The following is a 14,730-nucleotide window of genomic DNA, read 5'->3' as shown; positions in this document are numbered from 1 at the left end:
TATGTATGTATTATTTATATATGTATGAATGTATGTATGTATGTATGTATGTTTGTATGTATGTATGTATGTATGTATGTATGTATGTATGCGTGCATACTGTTTTCGTCGGTGGTTTTGTTATTAGTTTCAGTTATGATGGTGCTAAGGAAATTCCGTTTGGTAAAAGTATATTTTGTTAAAACTCATGTTAGAAAAATGCAACTTGGCAAGCAAAGAGTGTTTCATTTTTTTAATTTGTAATTGTAGAAATAAACCATTTACTGATTTAGGCAGGAGTAGCCTGTATAATTGTAGACAAAAACTTTCATAAAGAAAATTTAAACGTTCGTCTGCACCTGTCTGATGTTGACAGTTCCATCATTTCTATCAACCAAACTATTGGATCTTATTATGCATCGCTGGCCGCATCGCACTTCCAGTTCTTTCTGATTGCGTATTTCTGTTGTATCTTAGCCAAAATCGTCTAACACACACACACACACACACACACACACACATATATGGTTCTAAGACTTTTCGTCCAAAGCACTTCGGTCTAATGCACTATGGTCTAAAAAACTTTGGTCTAAAGTAACTCTTGTATAAATACACTATAATCTAAAGACATTTTTGTCTAAACTCACTTTGGTCTAATAACTATTTTGTCTATGGAATCTCAAAAAGAAAAAAAGAAAAATGTAAAAGATCTAAATAACTATACTCTAATAAATCCTTTTTGTCTTCAGACGAAAATGCTTTTAGACCACTGTTTTAGATCAAATTTAAAAGATGACTGGTTGTGCAAAGAATGACAAAAACAATTAGACTTCATTTTGTTTTTAGCTGAGAGCATCTTGATTTAAAAGACAATACACAAAGTGCCCTCGATAAGATTCGAACTAGCGGCGCATCGACCTGTATTTCCAATGCTCTATTGTACTCGGTCCTGTCTGAACAATGAACTTTAACGAATTGATCAATAATTGAAATACTTTACGATTAATTTCTTCTTTGCTTTGAATCCCAAATAAATTATTATTTATTGATGATGCATTTCGTGCGTTCTTCTCGCTTGTGTCTTAATTAGATAATTAGATTTTAAAGCCATTAAAATGTCAGTAAAAAGGAAACAGCATCTGTTGTTGTTGTTGTCGTCTTTGTTGTTGCTGCCATTGTCGTCATCGGTTTTGTTGTTGTTGTTGTTGTTGTTGCTGTTGCTTTTTCTGATAATGAATAACAATTCAACAGGTAACTAATTAGCGATCATTGGTAGTCCTAGTGAAGATACGTGGCCTGGTGGGTAGCGATCTGGACTCCCAATCGCTAGGTCATGGTTTCGATTGCCACACCGGCTGGACAGTGACATTCTTGAACGAAACACTTAATCCCACGTTAATTTAGTCCGCTCGATTTAAAACGAATACAAAACGACAGTTGGGAAGTTAACTCTACAAAGACTAGTGATCCATTCCACGGAGAGTATTCTACTTATACATGCCATAGAAACCGGGCTAAGATGTTATCTGGCACTCCGTCGGTTGCGACGACGAGGATTCCAGTTGATCCGATCAATGGAACAGCCTGCTCATGAAATTAACGCGCAAGTGACTGAGCACTCCACAGACACGCGTACCCTTAACGTAGTTCTCAGGGAGAGTCAGCGAGACACAGAGTGTGACAAGGCTGGCCCTTTGAATTACAGGTACTACTTATTTTCACCAGCTGAGTGAACTGAAGCAATGTTAAACAAAGCGGCTTGCTCCGGGGCACAACGCGCCACCGGCAATTAAACTCACGACATTACGATCGTGGGCCGAATGTCTACAACCACTAAGCCACGCACCTTCACCAAGATGCTAGCTATTAATATCTTAAATCAAGAGTTTATATTGTATTGTATTTGATACACCTGTACTTGTCTCTGTTGTTCAAGTACAAGCCATTGGTCACTCTGAGTTATTTCCCCTAGTTTATTTTTATTTTATACAAGTTATCAAGGTCATGTCTTCTACTAATTTTTTTTTTTTTTATAAGCCAAAATCCTTTGATAACTGGAAATAAGGTTGAACGACTGTCGTGCTGGTGACAGCTCTCGAGCCACAACTGCTTTTCTCACAGGGAGCTGTACTTAGTTGTCATTTTGGTAATTATGATATATCCTCTACTGACAGAGATAATGTTAATAGATTAAGAATGTATGTTGTGTGGCGTTTGATATACCTGTATTTGTCTACTGTCTAATAAACCGATAAGTCTGTGAAAGACCTCAGTAGGCAGCAGCAGCAGTAGTAGTAGTAGTAGTAGTAGTAGTAGTAGTAGTAGCAGCAGCAGCAGCAGTAGTAATGGTAGTAGTAGTAGCAGCAGCAGCAGCAGAAGCAGTAGCAGCAGTAATGGTGGTGGTGGTAGTAGTAGTAGTAGTAGCAGTAGTAGTAGTAGTAGTAGCAGCAGCAACAACAGCAGTAATGCTAGTAGTAGTAGTAATAGTAGTAGTAGAGGTAGCAGCAGTATTGGTGGTGGTGGTGGTGGCGGTGGTAGTAGTAGTAGTAGTAGTAGTAGTAGTAGTAGTAGTAGTAGTAACCCCAAAATCCAATGTGCAACTATTCATGAATCCAGCGGTTACTGGCAGCTCCAGCCTCCAGGTCCGTCGGTATCTTTGAGCAAGTTATTGAAAAACCAATCGTCGCTTCGCTTCCTTTCACTTATCTCCATTTAACACTAATCTAATTATAATTGCGGCGTAGCTAGTGTGTGTGCCATCCGGTGCAGCCCTTGAGTTCGCCGCCACCACCCCGTCCCCATCCTCTATACAAGCTTATGCAGCAGACCCAAGAGTGCCACTTGCATCGCCCCTGCTACCCTAGTTGCACTAATGGTGATTAGAATACGTGATTGGCTAGAACCGGGGTCCCTATGTTAAAGCCTTTCTGAAAACCTCAGAGGAGGTCAGCTAAATCAGTGACGGCTAAGTCGAACGATTTACGGATACTGATCTGGCAGGCAGACACATGGTCAAAGCTGTTCCAATCGTCATCGTCTAATCTTTTTGGCATTGTTTAACCCCAGGTCAGATCTAAAAATCAAGAGCGTTCCAACCGTGCTCACCCCAACTTTTATTTAGACATAACATATATCATATGTATTATATATGTACATTATGTATTATCTTATACACACACAGATAGATAGATAGATAGATAGATATATAGATAGATAGATAGATAGATAGATAGATAGATAGATAGATAGATAGATAGATAGATAGATAGATAGATAGATAGATAGATAGATAGATAGATAGATAGATAGATCAGTTGTAAGGATCCATTAAGAATCAAGATTTATTAACGTGAAGCATGCCACTAATTGGCCAGGCTGAATACTGCAGAGCAGACAGTGAAGTAATCTATAATTTAAAAGATTAATCTATACATTAGTCAGCACAGAAGGCATCGATGAAGCTAAGACACTGTGTTTGGGAAATCCGCAATTCCAGTCTTATATAAACTATATTCAGCAAACTATAAAATATATATAGAAGCAAATCTCAAAAGTCAATATTTTCTGTATTACACACACACACACACACACACACACACACACACATATATATATATATAGGCGTAGGAATGGCTGTGTGGTAAGTATCTTGCTAACGAACCACATGGTTCCGGGTTCAGACCCACTGCGTGGTACCTTGGGCAAGTGTCTTCTACTACAGCCTCGGGCCGACCAAAGCCTTGTGAGTGGATTTGGTACGCGGAAACTGAAAGAAGCCTGTCGTATATATGTATGTATATATATATATATATATATATATATATAGGTGAGAAAGTTGGTGTGTGAAAGCACGTGGTTGAATATATAGAGAACAGTAAAAAGTGAAAAAACTACAGAAGCCTTGTTCTAGAAGGTTAAAAAATATATATTTGAGTCATTATGTCATTGTATGAAAAAAATGCATAACATTCTTCAGACATAATGACTCAAATATATATTTTTTAACCTTCTAAAACAAGCCTTCTGTAGTTTTTCACTTTTTACTATTTTCTATATATATATGTATTTATGTATGTATGTGTCTGTGTTTGTGCCCGCCAACATCGCTTGACAACCGATGATGGTATGTTTACGCCCCCGCAACTTAGCAGTTCGGCAAAAGACCGATAGAATAAGTACTAGGCTTCCAAAGAATGAGTCCTGAGGTCGATTTCGTCGACTAAATGCGGTGCTCCAGCATGGCCGTACAAATGACTGAAGCAAGTAAAAGAGAAAAAAGAGAGAATATATATATATTCTCTTTCTCTTTATATATATATATATGTATATATATAAATATATATACATACATATAAATATAAATATATATATAAATAAATAAATATATATATATATAATATATATATATATATATATATATATATATATATATATATATATATATAATATATATATATATATATATATATAAAGGTGCAGGAGTGCCTGTGTGGTAAGAAACTTGCTTCGCAACCACATGGTTCCGGGTTCAGTCCCACTCTATGGCACCTTGGGTAAGTGTCTTCTACTACAGCCTCGGGCCGACCAAAGCCTTGTGATTGGATTTGGTTGACGGAAATTGAAAGAAGCCCGTCGTATATATATGTATATGTATGTGTGAGTGTGTGTGTCTGTATGTTTGTGTGTCTGTGTTTGTCACCGACCATCGCTTGACAACCGATGTTGGTATGTTTATGTCCCCGTGACTTAGCGGTTCAGCAAAAAGTGACCGATATAATAAATCCTGAGGTCCATTTGTTCGACTAAAGGTGGTGCTCCGCAGTCAAATGACTGAAAAAAAATAAAAGAATGTGTATATATATATATATATATATATAGACTAGAAAGAAGAGTTGATCATTGATGTGGTGTAGGTGTCAAAAGAAAAAAATACAAATGGCATTATAAATATATACACTTGTACACTGGACTGAGTACTTCCTGGAGATGTTGTGATCGGTGGAATCCACTCAAGTCCAGCAAAAGTCATCGGTGGTGTTCATTAGGGGACTGTCTTGGGCCCGCTTCTCTTTTATAGTCTATATAAACGAAATTTCCAGCGTCATAAAAAAACACTAAAGTGAAAATATTTGCTGATAATCCTAAGCCGTAAGCGATACATCATTTGCACGATGTGCAGAATATACCACCAGCATTGCCAAAATGACCTCAACATTAGCTTCAAAATTCATCCAAGGCTCGGACCACTGGTCATATATCCCCTACCCAATTCAGAATCGCAACACATAAATACACTGCAACACAATTTCTTTTCCTCAACAGGAAGCCTATTTAACACTGTCTCGAAACAGATGAAAGAGGAAAAGGATCTCATCACCTTTAAAAGGAATCTGGACAAATTTCTTCAAGGAATACCAGATAAGCCACCTATACCTGGATACAGCTCCCTCAACAAGAATTCCCTATTCGAATGGACCATGGATACCACAAAACTTGAATTAAAAAAAGATTTAAATACTCCTATCAGGTGGGGTTATTAAGTTAGACACGGCCTGGATCAATCTTTGGTCGAAACATATCTAAGTTTATCTAAGTTTATATATACATATATATATTCATATATGTGTATATATATATATATATATATATATATAAATATAAGGTAAAGTATACTAGCCATCACAATATGGCTAACCACTAAGGGTGGGTGTTACTGTAGCTTTTTGGCCCCAGGAGATCATCGTCTCGGCTGGCTTTAGCACACTTTAACAAAAAAAGGGCACAGAGGGCACAGAAAGTGTGCCTGAAGCCAGCTGGAGACGATTATCTCCTGGGGCTAAAAAGCTACAGTAACACCCGCCCTTAGTGGTTAGCCATATTGTGATGGCTAGTATACTTTACGTTGTCGAGCAGTTACTGTTTACGTCTCGTTCAGAGATTTATTATTGCTATATATATATATATATACATATATTTACAGTAATCCTTCGACTATCGTGGGTGTTACGTTCCAAAATCCCCTACGATAGGCGAAAATCCGCAAAGTAGAAACAGTGGTGTATTTTTTTAATCATTTTTATATGTATATATTTATTTTATTATAAATGCAAAACAACAACGTGAGCTTAAATAATAAATCGCTATAGGTGAACCGCGATATGACAAGGGATTACTGTATATATATATATTCCAAAAAAGTTAGAGATTGTGAATCCAACCAACTAAGGGATAATATCTATCCAATATACTGCTGGTAGAATACCCAATTATTAATACACAAGTGTTTTTTTTTACTTATCGCATTGAAATTACATTACCGAGTGTAATAAATGACTGAGGGTAAAGAGTTATTTTACCATTAATTTATAGAGCAATAAGAAAATGGAGGGGGGTCATTAGGTGGTTCATCAACTTTTAGACATTATTATGCTATACATTGTTATAATTGTCCCTTTAGTAAATAAATAAATAAATTGACATAATATAATGTCTAACAGTTGATGAAAATACCACCTATTGATCCCCTCCATTTTCTTATTGCTCTCCCTCCCTCTCTTTCTCTCTCTCTCTCTCTCTCTCTCTCTCTCTTATATATATATATATTATATATATATATATATATATATATACATATATATATATATGTATGTACGTATAACTCTCTCTTTCTCTCTCTCACTCTTTCTCTCTCATTCTCTCTCTTCCTATATATTTATATATATATATAAATATTTAATCAAGATCAAGGTCATTATATATCTGGGTACAAAGACACTGTTCTAGAATATATCAGATCCTTCTCAGTACTAATCAAGGACACAGATATCCTGGTATGGAGTAGGCAAAAACAACATAATACTACAACTGAATGGGTCTGCAGCCTGAAGCAAGCAGCTTCTTATCCCCAGCAGAAGGCTATCCACTTCACAGAAAACAGTATCAGAAATATGAGTAAAAAGATAAGCAATTGGAAAGCAGCAGGACCTGATGGTGTTCAGGAATTTTGGATAAAAAAAAAGCTCAGTAGTTGCCATAAATTACTCGCAGAACAATTTAATGCATTGATCAATGGAGAAGAAGAAATACCGGGCTGGTTGATAAAAGGACGAACGGTATGGTGCCCGAAGGATTGATCAAAGGGAAATGTTGCTGACAATTACAGACCAATATCCTACCTCCCGTTAATGTGGAAGTTACGGTCTGGAGGAATTGCAGAAGAACTGTATAAATTTCTCGATGAGAACGATATATTACAATCAGAACAGAAAGGCTGTTAAAGGAGATGCAGAGGTACCAAAGATCAATTATTGATAGACAAAATGGTAATGCAAGATTGTAAATGAAAGAGAACAAATCTGGGAATTGCCTGGAATGACTATCGCAAAGCTTATGACATGATTCCACATTTGTGGATCATTGAGTGCTTAGATCTGTTTGGAATTCTGAGGAATCAAATGTTTCCTGAAGAGAAGTATGGCGGGATGGAAAACTGAATTGTCATCTTACGGTTAAAGCTTGGGCACCCTGGGTATCAGAAGAGGGATTTGCCAAGGTGACAGCCTATCTCCGTTGCCTTTCGTTCTCTGCTTAATACCCCTAACATTGGCACTCAGGAAATGCTAGAATTCTTCGCAGGGTTCTTGAAGTATGACCAGTAAACAAGCGTTCCTTTAGTCTGCTGGCTGTGGACAGCTGACACTTTCCATCATACCCAGCAAAATGAACTGTGAGTTTTCACATAAAATACAGAATAGACAACACAGCAGAGAGTGATAAGTGCAGAATCTGTGGACAAAATGGTGAAACTGTATGGTGAAACCAGCCAATGTACGCCACTAGCCAGGAAGGAATATAAGAGACGCCACGACAATATAGCCAGGCTTGTCCATTGGACACTTTTCAACAAGTATGGATTTGACAGAGCAAAAAATTGGTACGACCACAAACCTGAAGGGATCGACGAAAATAGAAATGCAAAGATCCTATGGGATTTTATGATTCAGAGCATAGTCTTAATTGAGAAAGAAAACAAACTATGCTGGGTCATAGACATAGCATGCCCAGCTGACAACAAGGCAAGCGATAAGGAAGAAAGAAAAGTTGAGAGATATGACAGGTTAGCTTGGGAATTTAAGCAGTTGTGGTCAATGAAAAAGGTAGCAGTATTACCAATAATTATAAGGGGTGTCATCTTAGTTCACTGGTAGTAAACAGCTGACACTGTAGTACATCTCCAGCGTTAGAAGCTGTGCAAAGACAATAATAATAATAGTAATAATAATAATAATAATAATAATAATAATAATAATAATAATAATAATAATAAAAAAATAACAACAACAATAATAATAATAATAATAATAATAATAATAATAATAATAATAATAATAATAATAATAACCAGAAGCAGCAGCAGACTTATGAGCGTTCAGCTTTTGTCGAACACCCTGCACAAATGATTTGTTTATTGTGATCAAATGTTCGTGCCGCACATCAGCTCACTCTCTCCATCACATCGACATTGTCTAAACAGGTGCTCTATAAATTAATGGTAAAATAACTCGAGTGTCGAAGTGGGTCGCAGAGCAAAGTGAGATGTAGTGTTTTGCTCAAGAGCCCAGTCCAGGAATTGAAATTCAAATAATAATAATAATAATAATAATAGTAATGATAATAATACTTGCTAATTTATGTATCAATACCAGCAGATGATAACGTTTCTCTGAAAGAAATGGAGAAACTTTCAAAATACAAAGACCTGGAAATAGAGGTAACTCGAATGTGGAATCTAAAAACAGAAACAATTCCTATCATAGTTCAAATTTCGCCGAAGTGGTCTTTGCCTTTCATCCTTTCGGGGTTGATTAAATAAGTACCTATTTCTTTACTACCCACAAGGGGCTAAACACAGAGGGGACAAACAATGACAGACAAACGGATTAAGTCAATTACATCGACCCCAGTGCGTAACTGGTACTTAATTTATCGACCCTGAAAGGATGAAAGGCAAAGTCGACCTCGGCGGAATTTGAACTCAGAACGTATAGATAGACGAAATACTGCTAAGCGTTTCGCCCGGCGTGCTAACGTTTCTTCCAGCTCGCCGCCTTCGTGATTAAATAAGTACCAGTTACGCACTGGGGTCGGTGTAACCGACTTAAACCCTTCCCTCAAATTTGATGCCTTGTGCTTCCAGTAGAAAAGATTATTATTATTATTATTATTATTATTATTATTATTATTATTATTATTATTATTATTATTATTATCATTATCATTATTATTATTATTATTATTATTATTAAGGCGACAGGCTGACAGAGTCTTTGGCCCTCCAGGAACAAAACGATTGGTCATTTTCTTTCCCATTTTTAGGTTCTGAGTCCAAACGCCACCGTGGCCAAATATGTCCTTCATCCATTCTGGGTTGGTAAAATATATTACAATTCAAACACTGTGGTCGATAAATTCCTCACCTCATGCCAAAATTAAAAAGAATTATTTGGGGGTCTTCCGAAACAGATTGATAGAAAGGGGTAACTTGTTCCCAAATTCGAGAACAGACACGAATGCTTGCAAAATAATTCACTCCACTGAAATCAACCAAAGACAAGTTAGTGTTAAATCGCCGAAGAGATTAACCCAGTCATATCGATTGTCCGTTTAAACTGACACTTAATTTATAAGGGTATAAAACAAATACTTGATGCAAATTGTGATTTGTGTATGATCTGTATCAAAGAATGAAACAAGACGTATGCAGTCTGTATCAAACGGATTTCAATGAAATTTTTTTCAGTCGTTATTTAGGTCAAAATAATAGTATCTGTGAATTTTCAGGCAATTTCATTCGCTAGAAAAGTTTTGGCACGAATGGGTTAATCAACGTCCAAAAACTCAGAACAGAAAGAGTCGCAACAGAAGTTGCAAAGTATATTTTTTTCTGTGAAGGTGAGTGGCTTAGTGGTTAGGGGCATTCGAATCATAATCGTTAGGTCACGAGTTCGATTCCCACTGAAACGTTGTGTCCTTGAGCAAGACACTTTATTTCTCATTGCCCCCAGTTCACTCAGCTGGCAAAAATGAGTAATACTTGTATTGTAAAGGGCCAGCCTTGTCACGTTCTGTGCCACGCAAAATCTCCTTCGGAACCGCGTTGAGGATACGCATGTCTGTGGAATACTCAGTCACTTGCACGTTAATTTCACGAAGGCTGTTCCGTTGATCGGATCAACTGGAACCGTCGTCGTCGTAACTGACGGAGTGCCAGTCAATGATTTAGCCAATTTGCCCGTTTATCCAAAAATAAATTTGAAAAATCAGTAATGAAATCTACGACCAGAGAAGAATTCACCTCAGCCGGTATAGCAATTACCTTTTCAATCATAACTCTTTGAACTCTTTAAGGCAAGAGATTTTCTAACAATTGTACCGCACTTATTCCTCCCAATAGAACATTAATTCTTCCAATTCAAAGAGCTATTTTATTTCATCCTCGAAATTTTTCACAAAACTGGTTTTCATGTAGCATTATCTTGGGAGATATAAGCCTGGACATAATCAGATGAGAGAGAGAAGAGACATAGGGCCATAATGGACTTTTTTCTCTTTACATACTGGCATATATTTATACATGCATACATGCATAATATACACATAATATACATGCTTACATAATATATATATACATATATATATGTATATATATATGTGTGTATATATATATATATATATATATATATATATATATAGATATATATATATATATATATATATATATATATATATATATATATAGAGAGAGAGAGAGAGAGAGAGAGAGAGAGAGAAAATTAATTATGTAAGCGGAATTTCTGATGTGTAGCCCAGTCTTCTATTAATAGATCAGTAGATGTCTATTTTTTTTGGTACAGAAAATCTCTGCTGCTGCCATTGTTGGTAATCCTACGGTGCACGAATATGTACATCTGTATGCGCATGTGAGTGTGTATCCATACGTACAATCCATTCATACACACACACACACACGTCTACATATACATAAATATACATATTCACATGCATATATATATATATATGAATTATATATATATATATATATATATATATATATATATATATGTATACACACACACACACCATTATATATATATGCATATGTGCATACATACGTACGTAAATAATTATATAATTGCATTAACGTATACACATGCATATGTGTCTGTGTATACATACATATGTATGTTTATATATACATGCATGTGTATGTCTACTACTACTACTACTACTATTGCACACCTTAATGGTTGACAGTAAATGCCAGCCATGTTTTCTCTTCGTTTACTCTTACACGCATTTCTCCGTACCTCTTTCTCTTTCTTTCTCTGTATCCTTCATCTCGCTCTCTCTCTCTCTCTCTTACTTTTCGTCTCTCTAGCTCTTTCTTTCTTTCTTTCTTTCTTTCTTTCTTTCTTTCCCCTCAGTACCCTTCCTCTCTTCCTAACATTATTCTTTATATCTGTCCCTTAATTCTTCTCCTTCCTCTTTCTCTCCATTACTAATTAATCCTTCGTCTCTCTCTCTCTCTCTCTCTCTCTCTCTTTCTTCATTCTTCGTCTTCTCTCACAATTGATCTTTATATCTTTCCCTTCTCCTTTCCCTCTCTCTTACTCCATTGCTCTTCAACTATTTCTCTCTCTCTCTCTCTTTCTCTTCACTGCTAAAAAAAAGAAGAAAGGATAAACTTAGGTGCGGGTACGGTTGTGTGGTAAGAAGCTTGCTTCCCAACCACATGGCTCCGAGTTCAGTGTCCTACTGCAGCACTTTTGGGCAAGTTTCTTCTATAGCCTCGGGCTGATTAAAGCATTTGAGTAGATTTGGTAGATAGAGACGGAAAGAAGCCAGTCGTACATACATATCAACCAAGTACCTGAAGCACAAAAGGAATAGAGATGCAGCAAAAGCCGTAAAATGTGACAACCGATGCAGACTTTGTGCAGTTCACACTGAAGATATCACCCACATCATAAGCAGTTGTCCGAAAATGTCATCACCGATGAGACATGACATCGTAGCTAGGACACTCAATAAAGGATAATTCCAAGGACAAAGAAATAGAGGCCATTGCTACTCATAATAAAAAGGAATACTGGTGGAATGTACCAGTGAAGACCTCAATAAAATGTAAGCACAACAGACCTGATATAATGATTTAGGATAAAGAAGAGAAACTGTGTACAGTTGTGGAAATTAACATAAAGCTGAAGATCAGTGAAAAAGAAAATACCTACGCTCAACTATTGAGAAATCTTCAGTTACTCTATCTATACTACCAGTTCAGGTTTATACCTGTAATTATTGGGGCACTGGGATATGTAACACACTGCCTAAATACCAATCTTGAGAAATTAGGTTTCTCAAAACCAGAATGGAGAAAGCTAATTCGAAGACTACAGATCCAATCCATCACTGGAACTGTAAAAATCTGTAAAACTTTCCAAAAGTTTATCATTTAAATATATATGAGTGTGTCTAGATATGCAAGTATATGCATGAGAATACATACATAAAACAAAACATACAAATCTTCACATATACATGCATACATGCACACATACATACATATATGTATACATGTATACAAACATACATACATTCAAACAAAAATAACCTGCTGTTGATGTTGAAATTCCAATGAAAGAGCCTTAGGTCTAGTTTAGAAACCGGTTCTTTCTCCTTTGGCAAGAAATCTTGAAATAAAACTGTGTGTGTTTGTGCCCCACCATAGTCTGACAATATTACGTCCTATAGGATAAGTACCAGGTTTTAAAAAAAATAGAAAAAACAAATACTTGGGTCGATTCATTCGACTAAAATTTCTTCACGGCAGTGCTCCAGCATGATCACAGTCTAATTGCTGAAATAAGGTAAAACGTAGGCAGACCGACAGAAACAGAAATAAAAAGAGGGGTAGTGAGAGAGAGTGAGTGGATTACGAAGATGGAGATGAAGAGACATAGAGAATATATGTCGTCTAATAGTTTAATATGTTGTAATGTTTGCCTTTTACTAACAGTTCTGCTCTACATTGATGTATTTATTGTATTCATTTGTATATGCGAGAGAGAGAGAGAGAGAGAGAGAGAGAGAGAAAGAGAGAGACATGCAGACAAAAGAGAAAGACACACGCAAACAGACAAAGATGAGAGTGAGGGAGAGAAAGGGTGAGAATGTATGTATTTATTCAATGGAAGCCCCTTTCTTTAAATCACATTAAATTACTTGAAGTCGAAACGTATGCTTTGAGCAATCGACCGATAACATTAAAGTTTAATAATTAAACAAGTATAAAAGTTTCGGACCGATTAATTTTGATTACATTAACGGTTTGATATAACTACATTATCCAACATTTTAATGTGCTTCCGTTTTATGCTGAGAGGTTACCTGCAAACATTATAATTAATCATTATCCATACATATACGAATGCATACATACATACATACATACATACATACATACATACATACATACATACATACATGCATACAGCATGCATGCATACATATATACATGCATGCATGCATACATACATACATACATACATACATACATACATACATACATACATACATACATATTATGTTGATACTATTGGCCGTGATTTCGAAGTTTCGACCTGCTTAGCTTTCTTCGGAGAGTCCAAAGAAGGCTATGTAGGCTGGAACTTCAAAGTTACAGTCAATACAATTCTTATTAAAGAACAATGAATGCGCACCCTACAAAAGTTATTGAATAGTCCATCGGTTTAATGCAAAATTGATTTTTCTTATAGCTTGACATAAATTCAAACACACACGCACACTTACACTTATACATATATATGCACACACACACAGAGATATATACATATAAGTATATATATATGTATATATAGATGTTTACATATATGTGTGTGAGTGTGTATGTGCATAGTTACATAGATAGATAGACAGACAGACAGACAGACAGACAGATAGATAGATAGATAGATAGATAGATAGATAGATAGATAGATAGATAGATATGATTATGGTTCTGTGGTAGATTGAAGCTAAAAAGAAGCCCATCGTATATACGTACATACATACATACATATATATATATATATATATATATATATATATAATATATATATATATATATATATATATTATATATATATATATATATGTATATATATATATATATAATGTGTGTGGTGTGTGTGTACCTTGTGTCTGTGTTTGGCCACCATCACCACCACTACCACAATACAACCGGTATTGGTGCGTTCATGTTCCTGTAACTTAGCGGTTCGGCGAAAGGACGCGATAGTACAAGTAACAGGCTTAAAAGAGAATTTGTACAAGGTTCGATTCCTTCGGCTAAAAATTCCTGAATGCGTTGCCCCAGCATGGCCGCAGCCGAATGACTGAAACAAGTAAATACATTCTTTTATTCTTCGTTTGAGTCATTTGACTGCGGCCATGTGGAGCACCGCTTAAAAAATTTTTTTTAGCCGAATAGACCACCAGGACTTATTCTTTGTAAACGTAGTACTTATTATATCGGTTTCTTTTACCGAACCGCTAGATTACGAGGACGTAAACACACTAGCATCGGTTGTCAGCGATGAGGTTGGTTAAGATTAGGGTTAGGGATGAGGTTGTTGGTCGTGGTGGTGGAGGTCAAACATAAAAGCAAAGACACTCACACATAAATATATGCAT

General features: G+C 36.1%; 1 long non-coding RNA gene across 1 annotated transcript; it reads right to left on the bottom strand.

The window, feature by feature from the left end:
• Positions 1-588: 588 nt before the first annotated feature.
• Positions 589-9,879, bottom strand: LOC118765095. The gene is made up of 3 exons (XR_005000945.1): positions 9,735-9,879; positions 1,898-1,901; positions 589-600 (listed from the first exon to the last, which is right to left on the bottom strand). It is a non-coding gene; the product is annotated as an uncharacterized LOC118765095 (long non-coding RNA).
• Between the last annotated feature and the right edge of the window lie 4,851 nt (positions 9,880-14,730).

The sequence above is a fragment of the Octopus sinensis genome, linkage group LG10 (assembly GCF_006345805.1).
Source record: "Octopus sinensis linkage group LG10, ASM634580v1, whole genome shotgun sequence".
Classification (NCBI taxonomy): Eukaryota; Metazoa; Mollusca; class Cephalopoda; order Octopoda; family Octopodidae; genus Octopus; species Octopus sinensis.
Note: the sequence above shows the minus strand (reverse complement) of the source record. Positions and strands in the feature narration are given on the sequence as shown.